Genomic DNA, 11,448 nt, shown 5'->3' with positions numbered 1-11,448 from the left:
CCTGAAGTGTGCAGTAAGAAACAAGTAACATGCTATCTGAAGGTGGAAAGCAAGAACTAACTCTGGCCTGACAGTCAAGTGTCTACACAACACACAAGGGTATAATTAACTGATAACTCAAGGAGGTTGGCTTAGACAAAATACAGGTAGTCTAATCTCTGTTAAAACAGCAGTCTCCCAATAGATATCAAAGTTGAACAAAATAAATTATAAGTTAAACAAAAAGGACAAACTACGAAGTATTATCAAAACTTTGTTTTTATTTTCAATACAAGATAATACCATGCTTGTTACTAGTGCAGTTTAAGGCCAACAATGACCATATAGCAAACTGCTGAACAGTCACCTAAATGCTAAAGAAAGAAAAGACAAAGTAAACATTAAACACAAAATTGCAAGTACAAACATTTTAATAAAATGGGGATACGCCTTTTGAAAGAAGCTAATATGGAAGTCTAGCTTTCACGGACAACAAAAGGATGCCTATTCGATGGAATATCACCTTACCTTTTGCACAGAACTCTTAGGAAGTCACCACACCACATTCAATAGCTAAAATCTCAAGACTTTCTTTGGCCTTCTGATATTAGACAACTTATTTACAAAAGGTGATTATTCAATAATTCATGGGTATTGGAATATGATACAATTTTTTTGTTGCTAAGGGCTTTCCATTAAAAATTGTAAAACAATTTTGTAAGGCTGTGCTGGGCTGTAAACTACTTTGCTAATACACCATGAGATGCGAGGGAAGAAATAATGGAACTTTTCAAGGCTAAAGTCCTAAATGTTATAAGATGCAGTCCTCAAAATATATTATGATCCACCCCAAAGGGTCATTTCCCAATAAATACCACCTGAGTACTACAATTTCCAAAGTAAAAAAATAAACAAACATGAATTTATCACTGTATTTTAAAATAATTTGCATACAGAAATGCTGAGAAGTATTACGAATTTACAGTGTAGCAAAAAATACACCTTCAAAATGAACTATTTTTACTAAAATGAATGGTCTGTCCAATTATGAAATGAATGTAATTTACTCCCATGGTGGAGTTTTAAGGTATTCCCACATGAGAAACTGCTCATAGTATTCACTATCCACAGATACCATTCAAGATTTGTGTGACTTCAATTAAATTTTACCTAATTCTTTCAAAGTCCCCCACCACAGTATAATTAATGTAACACAGGAAGTCTTGAAAACACTGAAATCTGGGAATAATGTAACAAAAGTTCATACATCCCATACAAAAACCAGAGTAGCTGTATATTCAGTGAATGCCAACAACCTGTAACTTTTAAAGAAACATTGGGTTAAAACAAACCTAAACCAATCTGAATATAACACAATGGCCTGAATATTCTGAATATTCATAGTCATATTGCTTCTTTCTAATGCCAAGAAAGAAGAGTATAAGAACTTCCTCCCAGAAGCCTAGACATTTAATACATTTTCTATTTTGACTCAAAATGAAACTAATTCTAAATCTTGATTCAAATAAAATCTAAATTAAAAAAATCACATTATGAACACAAGAAATACCATATATAAGGCCACATCTCAATAAATTTATAATTTTTGGTTGAATGTTTATTTAAAAATTAGTCTAAGGCTTCTAGGAGTCAAGTTGCTAAAAAATAAATACACCAGTGTTTAAACTGAAGATTAATGTTAACACATATACTATAAGAACATAAAAATAGAATGCTTTGCTACAAAAATCCTACTTGGTAATATTTTAGCACAAAAAAATGTCTAATATGTACAATGGATAAACGTGCATTTAGTATGTACATACAACTGGGGGAATCATTTACAGAGGGCTATGGGATGCAAATGAACTTCTTGAATAAAATTTAAAAATCAGTTATCTGTGCAATAGCAAGAATCTCAACACTGTATTTTCAGTAAAGAATCAGAACATAAACTTCTTCTTTAAAAAAAGCTGAAGCTTAAAACCCAACACCAGGGCTTGTAAGATACAGATAATGCAATTACCATCTGGGTAACAAAACTAGAATGTCAATCGAGAGCACTCCAACAGAAGAGCCTTGAAGTAGCATCTCATTTTATCAAACAATGTACTTAGGTTATTGGCACATTTCAACACACAGGGAGTCTTACCCTTTTCAACAATTCCCCGTCACTATAAAGTGTTATATACCCCATGTTTATTTTTAGAACTGACTTTAAACTAGTAAAACTAAAGCAACATTCTCCATAGGAGAACAAATGAAAACAATATCTTAAGCTATACGTTGTGAATTCCAAATTGTAGTTAACTGCTTAAGAATAGTCTAGATAAAGGAGCCATTAAATGTGCTAACATATATGATCAATGGCTATGGCAAGCTACTCAAAATCTTGCTGAAAATTGACAAAACATAAGCACTTTTGAATTTACACTGAAATACTGTTTCTACAAACATATTTCCTTTACCTCAAAGCAGTATGAGTTCAAAGTGCTGCTCCAGAAGAAATAGCATGCGGGTACTTCACCACACATGAATTTATGACTCTACTGCTAGCCGAGGAATGTGACTGCACAGCACTGGACAATGCTGGGATTCGGAAAAAAAAAATCAAGCTTCTTTCCAATGCCACTAAATGAATTATCATTTTTAAGACTCCCTCACCCCCCCTTTTTTTTCCTCTCTGTTTATTTATTTGGTGTCTTTGCAAAGATTTATCTCTTTGGATTGTTTTTTACACATCAAAAACAAATTTTCAAATAACAATGGCTCCTAAACAACACAAGGGCTTTGACAAATAAAACATGGTTTGAAATTTTTACTTTTACTGCTATACATTCATGTGTTATCAGGTAGGAGACTTTGCAAAATTAGTCAAACCAAAGTTGTTTTATTTCTTCCTAACAACACTTAAAGTAATTGGCTAGCAGCAGCAAGCAACTCTAGTACACTGACACTATCTACAACCAAAGTCACTTAATGAAATAAGCCAAGCAAGGAAAAGGGTGACATAAAGGGAGCAATTGAAGGGTTCCACTGATTTAAAAAAGAGAAAAGGTAACGTGGGATTAAAATTAGTACAAAATCTCCAGTTTCATTTCAAGTATATGTATTTGTGATTCCATTTTAAAAGTGTTCAGAGAAAATTGATCTCGGACATTTTACTTACCTTTTAATCTTACTATTAACTAATTTCCCTTGTAAACATATGTATATCCAAACGTCTTCACATTAGGGTATTGTAATTAAACTATTAAAAAAAGCTAAGAAATGACAAAAACTTACAATATCTATATACAAAACAAGAAAACAGATTTTGATACAACTCTCAAATTAAAAGGCAACTTGAATTTTAACAAGATTAAACACTTAAGAAAAATCATTTCTGAGAGCTAACAGTTCTGCTAAACACCAATGATCTCTTCTTGCAAAAATACTCTGCTCACAAAATGTTTTAAATGAACTGGCAGTGGAAGGACATTTTGAAGCTAATTGTTGAGCAAGTTAAGAGCAGACAAGACGAAACTGAAAAACAGCAGAGCAAACATCTTGAGCTCTCAGAACTTCATCTCTATCTTCAGTACATAAATACCTTAAGCATTGCCCTTAAATTTAGACAAACTTTAAAAGCCAATGCCCATTATCCAAAGATCTCTCACAAGTAATAAGATCTTTAAAATATATTTAAAGCAAATTAGCTTAAGGATTTTATCTCAAATTTCTCTAGTGATTCACGTTTTTTGACTTCCTATAAAAATAGGTAATCAAGTTGACAGTCTGTCTCTGCTAATTTTGCACAACACATGCTAGCCAGGTGCTTTTAATACAGCCTTTTACTAATGCCAGCTTAAAAAAAGAATCAACTGATCAATAACTATAATCAAGCATAAATCAAGAGGATAACAGGAATATACACAGAATTCCTTGAACCATGAGGACAGGGTGTAGCTATAATCTCCCATTACTCACACTGAAGAATACAACCCAACATTAATAAATATCACACCCTTTAGAATCTCTATCCAGTAGACTACTAAGGCTTTCCCTACTCAGGATTATCTGCTGGACGGCTGTATTTACACTGTCTATGGCACCATCAGCATGAAACAGTAAATTACTGTGTCAAATCAGAATTATCAACTCTCTCTTAAATGCTAGCAGTTCACAATTAACCATCTCAGCATATCTGGGGTGTAATTGAGCTGCACTACTGTAGCAAATACATGAGTCTTTACCAAAAATGTTACAACCTCAAATTTTTCACCCCTAAAACATTGACTGAATCGCTATATCTGCCAAATTTCAGTTTTTACAAGTTTACATACCATTCAGCAAATTCACAAGCTAACTAGGTAAAAACAGCTAGAAAAGCAGAATATAGAAATATTAAATATCCATGTAATCACCTATCCTAATATCAAAATCAAGGGCGAGACACTTAATTGGTTATGTTTAATTCACTGAACGCAAGATTAGATTGATGCATATCCAAACACCCTATTGCAATGCTTTTTAAAGGACAGTAAAAATGTTGTCATAGTAACATTATCTTTAGATATTGCTGCACACAAGACTTTCCCTGAGGTGTAAACATCAAATAACTTGAACAGCTTTACACATCAGCCCCATTCAACAGTTTATTACAACACTACATCTATTGTAATCAAAGTGGTGCTGTTTACAGACATTATCATATGAACATTTTAACAAGAACAAACTACTATAAAAACAAGCATTTACTTGAAGTTTTTCCAATTGCTTGCACATTATAATGGCCAAATATATATAACCAGTAATAAAGTTGCAAAAGCTATCAACTTTTTAAATCACACAGGTTTCCTTCAAATAAAACAATTAAGCAACATAAAAAAATAAAAGTAGAGCTACTGGTTACCATTTATGCAGATTTGCTTTATTCAGATCTATTCCTGTTCAGTTTATCCATGAATCCTTACAGGTTCAGTTCAATCACAAGAAGCAAACTGCTGGACAAGCGTCACTTTTCCCCCATGAAGACTGTTTGTCTTGGAAGGTGTTCCTCTTCCTTCAGCTGTAATGTGTCAAAATTTGTGATGTAGATTTTGCTATTCCCCAGAATACACAGAAAAATGTTGGCTTAGCTATACATACACAAGTCGTGCATCTACTCACTTTTAGGTATTCTAACACAAAATAAAAAGTAACTCAAACAGTAGCTGCTTGCATAGTGGAGAAATGCTCCTAATTTACAAATTGAAAATGAGACATTCTCATTTCATTCTTTTTACATATTACTACCTTTAAAATTCATTGATTGTCATACAAAGACCATTATAATAATTTTGTGCAATTATTTTGCCAAATTTTTTAAAGAAAAAAATTATAGTAACAAATGAAAATACAGCAGCTACTGTTTCTGTGATGATGAGAACAGCCATAAATCATTTTCTAAAATATGCATACTACAAAATAAATGGGAAAATGCTTGGATTTGAATGTAGCTATTTTTTTCATTCATCCACACAATTCATTTAACAAATGCTGAACTGAATATAAAATGCAATGAAATTTACAAATAAACTGTATTTGACAGCATACATGAACTTCTGCCAATTTGTTATAAACCAATGGTGGTCCGTGTTACAAAATTTATAAATACCTTAGCATGGACATTAAATATGACATCCACATACAAATCTTTAGACATAATACAATTCTGACACATTACTTTCAATCTATTTCACCTATATCAACTAACCATCACCAACTAATGGGAATCTACAATGATAAATTTCATTGCAAACTTACATCAAGGGGGGAAGAGGAAAGCCAACAATAAAATTGATACTATAGCCTAAGGAATGTGCACACATGCGCATAAGTGTGTGTGTATGTGTAAATCCAAAGAACATTAAAAAATGATTACTGAGGCCAGGCATTGCTGGTGGCACATGCCTTTAATCCCAGCATTCAGGAGGCAGAGGCAGGTCTATCTCTGTGAGTTCGAGACCAGTCTAGTCTACAAGAGCTAGTTCCAGGACAGCCTCCAAAGCCACAGAGAAACCCTGTCTCAAAAAACCAAAAAAAAAAAAAAAAAAAGAAAGAAAGAAAGAAATATTAACTACTTAAAATAGAAATACTAAAAGGGTATTTTAATATTTTCAAAAGCATACAATGCTCAGTGGCATTCTGTCATAAAAATGTTAAAACATCCTTTGCTTAAAGCAAATTAGACATAATTTTTGTGAGAACTACAAATTTTGTGTTCAATTCTCTTTAGAAGAATCTTAAGAGTATCAGTATATATATACACATATTCATTTTCCCTAATAAAACTTTAAGTCTTAATAGTACAAAAGGGTCTTTTTCATCAAAATGTTTTCTATACATCTGTGCTTTTTAAAAACATTTAAGCTGTTTATAGCACTACCTTTTGTACTTTCACTCTCATGCTATGTTGATGAGGCTTACACAGAGGAATTATTTAACAGGAAAAAAAATCTGTAATGTCAATTTTCAAAGGTTTTATTTTATGTTACAATTCTGGTAGGTTTTTTCTCTGTAATTGATACCGAGAATGAATGCAGGACTTCACATGTGCTAAAGCCCATGACCCACTGAACAGTACACTCCCAGCACTAGTGAATTTTAAAAACAGTATGGCACCAGGAAAACACAAGGCACATGTTTTAAGCTACCAAAAAGACTGCAGAGAAACTCACAAATCCTACTGAAAAAGGAATACTATCTCCCCTAATATTTTTGATATGTTATAAAGGATCAAGAATGGATCACTGGAAAAAAAATTATGTAAAGTCACAGTGTGGGGATAGGGAAAAAAAAAAAAAAGAAGAAAGAAAATCACAATCTTTAAAGAGCCACGGGATACACATTACATGACCCTAATGGAAACTTCACTACTTTCATACATGAAATCTTGTTTGTGGGGTCACAACACATATCTTTAAGACTAATGAACTCATCTCTTGCTACATTGTGTTTTATAGAAAGGTCTTCACTAATTAATAAAATTTAAAATTTCACCATACAGACATAAATTTAGGGAATAGTCTAGAAACTTTTATTTCTAGTTCTAAACACTTTACATATAAACACAAATTTTACAATCTCAAACCGAAGCAAAATTTGAAGGCAATACAACCCATTTCCAATAATCCAATTCCATATTATAGTCTCAAATGTCTAAGTAGACATCTACATAAACAAAGATATCAAAAACCTTGGAAGTGACAAATACATTCAATGCCCATATGTTCAAAATAGTATCTGATCAAATGTCTGTCAAAGCCACACAATTACTTGCTTTAGCTGTCAGTTATAAGGGAACCTATGTAAACAGTTGTTAAATGAACTAAGACAATGAAACTACAGCTTTAAAATCTGCAAGCTAAAGCAAGCAGTATAATTTCAATACAGAGCGAAATACCTACATTTTGAGATGATGTACTATCAAACCATTATTAACAACTCAAAGTGAGTGTTTGTATGCCAACTTGGTGTATTTTAAAACTCATGGAAAATTCATGTTTTTAAGTAAAGCATCTGAATATTTATTTGATAGGATTTTCTTATAAGTTTTTATATTGTGTGTTTTCCTTAACTTCTGAAACAGGACCTTAGTATAGAGAAAGATCTGGCTAGCCAGCAGCTCCATGTATAGTATCCCCAGGCTGGCCTAGAGTTCACAGGATCCTCCTGCATCAGTCTCTCTAGGTGCAGAGGTCACACGTGGCACTGCCATACCCAGCCTCCAGCTTTTCATATTAATGGGCTGAATAAGAAAAGACCTTCACATAATTTTAGAAATCCAATGCTTTTAAATAAATAAAATTTAACCTTCTGTATCTGAAGTTCTCCTTAATGAGAACTGGAGATGAGTCAGGTAGCAGAAACATCTAAGCTTATATTAACTCATAAGTTTCTTCTCATATTGACTAGAACACAGTACATAAAAAAATAATTGTTTATTGATGGTGTTCAAAGTTTCTAGCTACCAAAAACAGTTTATGTTTTCCTATTTTTCTGATCATACTTACCCCATTTCAACTAAAGCATTTTATTATGCTACAAAATACATAATTAGGTGCTCTATGCAATTGACTACATGGTAGATATAAGCTACATCGCAAAAAAAGAAAAAAAAAATAGAAAAAGGCTTTGTGTCAAAAAGAGTCACCCCAAAAGATATGGACATTTCAAAAGGAGCTGTTATTTAAAATTCACCCACTGTCAAGAGTTAGAACCTGCTAATAACCACAGAAAGGAAACTTTCGTCTGGATAACATGAATGGCACTCTTCTTACTGGTTAGTAGGTTTCCTCTAAACAATTCTAACTGGATAGTCATTTAAAGCAAATAAAAATACTTATTCAAAACAATCCAATATACAAACTAAACAATGGTAGGAAAATTCACACTGAGATGAAGGTGAGAGTAAGGTTACTCACATTAGCATTCAATTTTTTAAAGACAGAAACATCAATTATTTGTAAACAAATAAAACTATATTCTTAAACCACAGTGAGCAAAACACACTATATATACATCCAAGGGATCACTTCCTACCCTCTCTTGTCACTTTAAGTAAGATACTGTGTAAATCAGAGAAGAAATGAGAGCCAGCACAGCAAAATAAAGCATAGAAGTTGAGATATATGGGAAACAAGGCTGGGAATGCTAGGTAGGTAACAAATGACCTAAGAGTTGTAGAAATAATTGTAAAATCTTGTTAACAGTCAGTTATTATTCACCAAGCAATGAAAAGAATTTTCACAAAAGCCTCAGTGTAACACTCCTAAGGAGATGAAACATCTTTAATATAAAAGAAATGTTTTCTCTGGGTATTCCCAAGTTAACACAAAGCTATAATAATCTAAATAAGCAACACAAAGTATCCTAAAGTAATTAAATTCAAGTTCATGACATTTATGCCAAAAGTAATCACATGCCCATACTCTTACAGTTACTTAACCCAGACTCCAAACACAGTACTTAGTAAAGAAATGCAATCATTTGAGAACATGTAAATCTCACAAATTAGAAAGAGAAGCCTGAATAAAAAGCATCTAGAAAAAAATTTGCTTTCATTATTCTTCAGTATACAACTCAATTGTTAACAAACTCCTGAGCAGGGCTATTCTAAACAAGCAGTCAGATGAATACTATCTAAAGAAAGGAACTCAACTGTAACTGTAACAGGAGCATTATTTCTGTAAGAACACAACCTTACATCTTATTTTGCTCAGAGTGGTCTGAGAATAGAGGCAAAAATACAGAATATGAAGCACAATGCATTTACACACTGAAATTTACAAAACTGTTGTATTTTTCATTGAAGTATTATCTATTGGAACTTGGATATGGAATGCTTTTAGAAAACTAATACATTTTTCAAATGAGAATGCAATTAACATTACCCAACAGTTCAAACACAAAAAAACTTAGGATGGGACAGACATTAACAGCTGCCAACATCAAGTTCCCATAACCTGACTTTTAGCCATCATCACTTGATTGTGTATTACATTATTAACTTATACAAAGACTGGTATTCACTTTATTGTTGAAGTACTCCTTATTCCATTTAAGATTTACATGAACATTCAAAAGGACTCATATTTAAAAACTTCTAAAGAGGTCAAGAGACCTTATAAGGTAATAATTTGCAAATAGGTTTGCATTCGAATATATATTTAATCCCAGCCCCCACCCTCTTACATCTACTTCCACAATAAATACTGCTTGGCACATAGCAAAGGTACAACAATCCAGGAAACCACCACCCCCTCTTACTCAACACTGGAAAGGCTTTTGTAAAAGTTTGCTTGGATGAAGGCACACAACAATATTACAACTCAATTCTGATTAATGTACAAACAAAACATGGGATTTGGGGTATGGTACACCACCGAACTGCAAAAAAACGTCAACCACTGCACACTAGGAAATTGTAGCTAATGTCTGAAAGACATGGAACTCAAATCATGATATATTTAGGTGTACACTCTTGACTGAATTATTAATTATGTAAAATTAACAATGAATTTTCAAAGGGAACATAGTTGGTTTACTAAATTAATTTAATGAAGACCCATAAGAAAACTGCTACTGATTAACTCTACGAATAAACTGGCTTACAGACTCCTTGATGGACACACTGAATTAATGAAAATGTATCCAAGTTTCACTATTCTATCTTTGGTAACTGTAAGATAGTTGATAAACTGCAAGGTCTAAGATAAATACAGCTTGTAGAACCTGTACCTTATCAAATGACAGAGAATTAGACATCAAGTAATAACGTGACCAGAATCCACTTTAAGGGATTTTTAGTAGGAATGAAAAAACTTCATTTAAAATTTAGTTTAGATTTTTGAGATGTCAATTTTTATATTCAAACTACCAATTTTATTAATTTTAAAACTATTAGATAAATGTTTTTATAATTCAAAATTTTAATACAAGATTTAACTAATAAAATGTTTCCATAAATATTCAAGGCCATAGTCAAAATGTAAGATAAAGTATTAAAATGGGCTTCCTTATAACTATCACATTACATAAAAATTAGATACCTCTTTTCTTGTGTGTTGTGTGTATGTATAATTATTAAAGAAACTGTCATAGAATTACATATACAATAAAGTCAATTACAATTTAAATATTAACAATTTTTAGAACTAGGTATTTACATATATAGGATGTTTTAGGCCTAATTTAATTCAAATATGCCATATATTATGGAGCAAAGGTGTTTGTAGAATAACCTGTCACATGCAAAAGATTCACAGTGCTCTTTCCCCACTCTTCATGAGTAAACACTGTTCACAAATATAAAATAAAATTACATGTAAAAATGAAGCATAAACAGACAACTCATTCTACTTTATGGAAAAAATGTACACAAAAGTTTAAAATACAGAAAAAAAGACAATGATTATGGCTTATGAATGAAACATCAAAGAAAATTATTTTCAGTTATTTCTAACTTGGGATGTGTGGCTTGGCACAATGTAACTTTTTAGTTATGTACCCTGAACCCACTTTACAGCTACTTTGCATATAAAAAAAAAATAATGTTCCTTTAAAAAAATCAAATGTCCATTTTTTTTTATAAAATGTATTTTTTTTTTAAGGGAAAAATACCTCTTTCAATGTTGAAAAACACCTTTTTGTATTATACCCTATTATAGTGTTAAATTTCTTAAAAAGTTTCAGGGACAAATGAAGTTAGTTCAAGGGAAGAAGGATAGAAACTTTATTTTTAAAAATCCAAGCACAAAACATTCATATCTGAAACAATTCCCTGGTGTTTTATAAATATTTTAAATCACATGAAACAGTGAATGTGATTACAAGGATCCCAATTTTTAAATTTTAGAAGTACACAATGAGTCCTCTTGATTATTTTTCTTGCTTTAAGATCACAAACAATCTGAAATCTAAAAGTCACAAATAACTCATGATACA

At 32.0% G+C, this 11,448-nt stretch overlaps 1 protein-coding gene across 7 annotated transcripts in view; it reads right to left on the bottom strand.

The window, feature by feature from the left end:
- Positions 1-240: 240 nt before the first annotated feature.
- The window catches only part of Cpsf6 (cleavage and polyadenylation specific factor 6), a 31,435-nt gene continuing 20,227 nt past the window's right edge, over positions 241-11,448 (bottom strand). For 5 of the 7 annotated variants that reach the window (XR_004772193.1, XM_027392342.2, XM_027392344.2 and 2 more), the window contains one exon: positions 241-5,029. The gene's annotated coding sequence lies outside the window, so the exon portion shown is untranslated. Of the gene's footprint in view, positions 5,030-6,793; positions 11,421-11,448 lie in introns of those variants that run through there. The other 2 variants (XR_004772194.1, XR_004772195.1) reach the window with 2 other exon arrangements.

Source organism: Cricetulus griseus, assembly GCF_003668045.3.
Source record: "Cricetulus griseus strain 17A/GY chromosome 1 unlocalized genomic scaffold, alternate assembly CriGri-PICRH-1.0 chr1_0, whole genome shotgun sequence".
In the NCBI taxonomy this organism is placed as follows: Eukaryota; Metazoa; Chordata; class Mammalia; order Rodentia; family Cricetidae; genus Cricetulus; species Cricetulus griseus.
The sequence above is the reverse complement of the archived record's forward strand: the minus strand, read 5'-3'. Positions and strand labels throughout refer to the sequence as shown.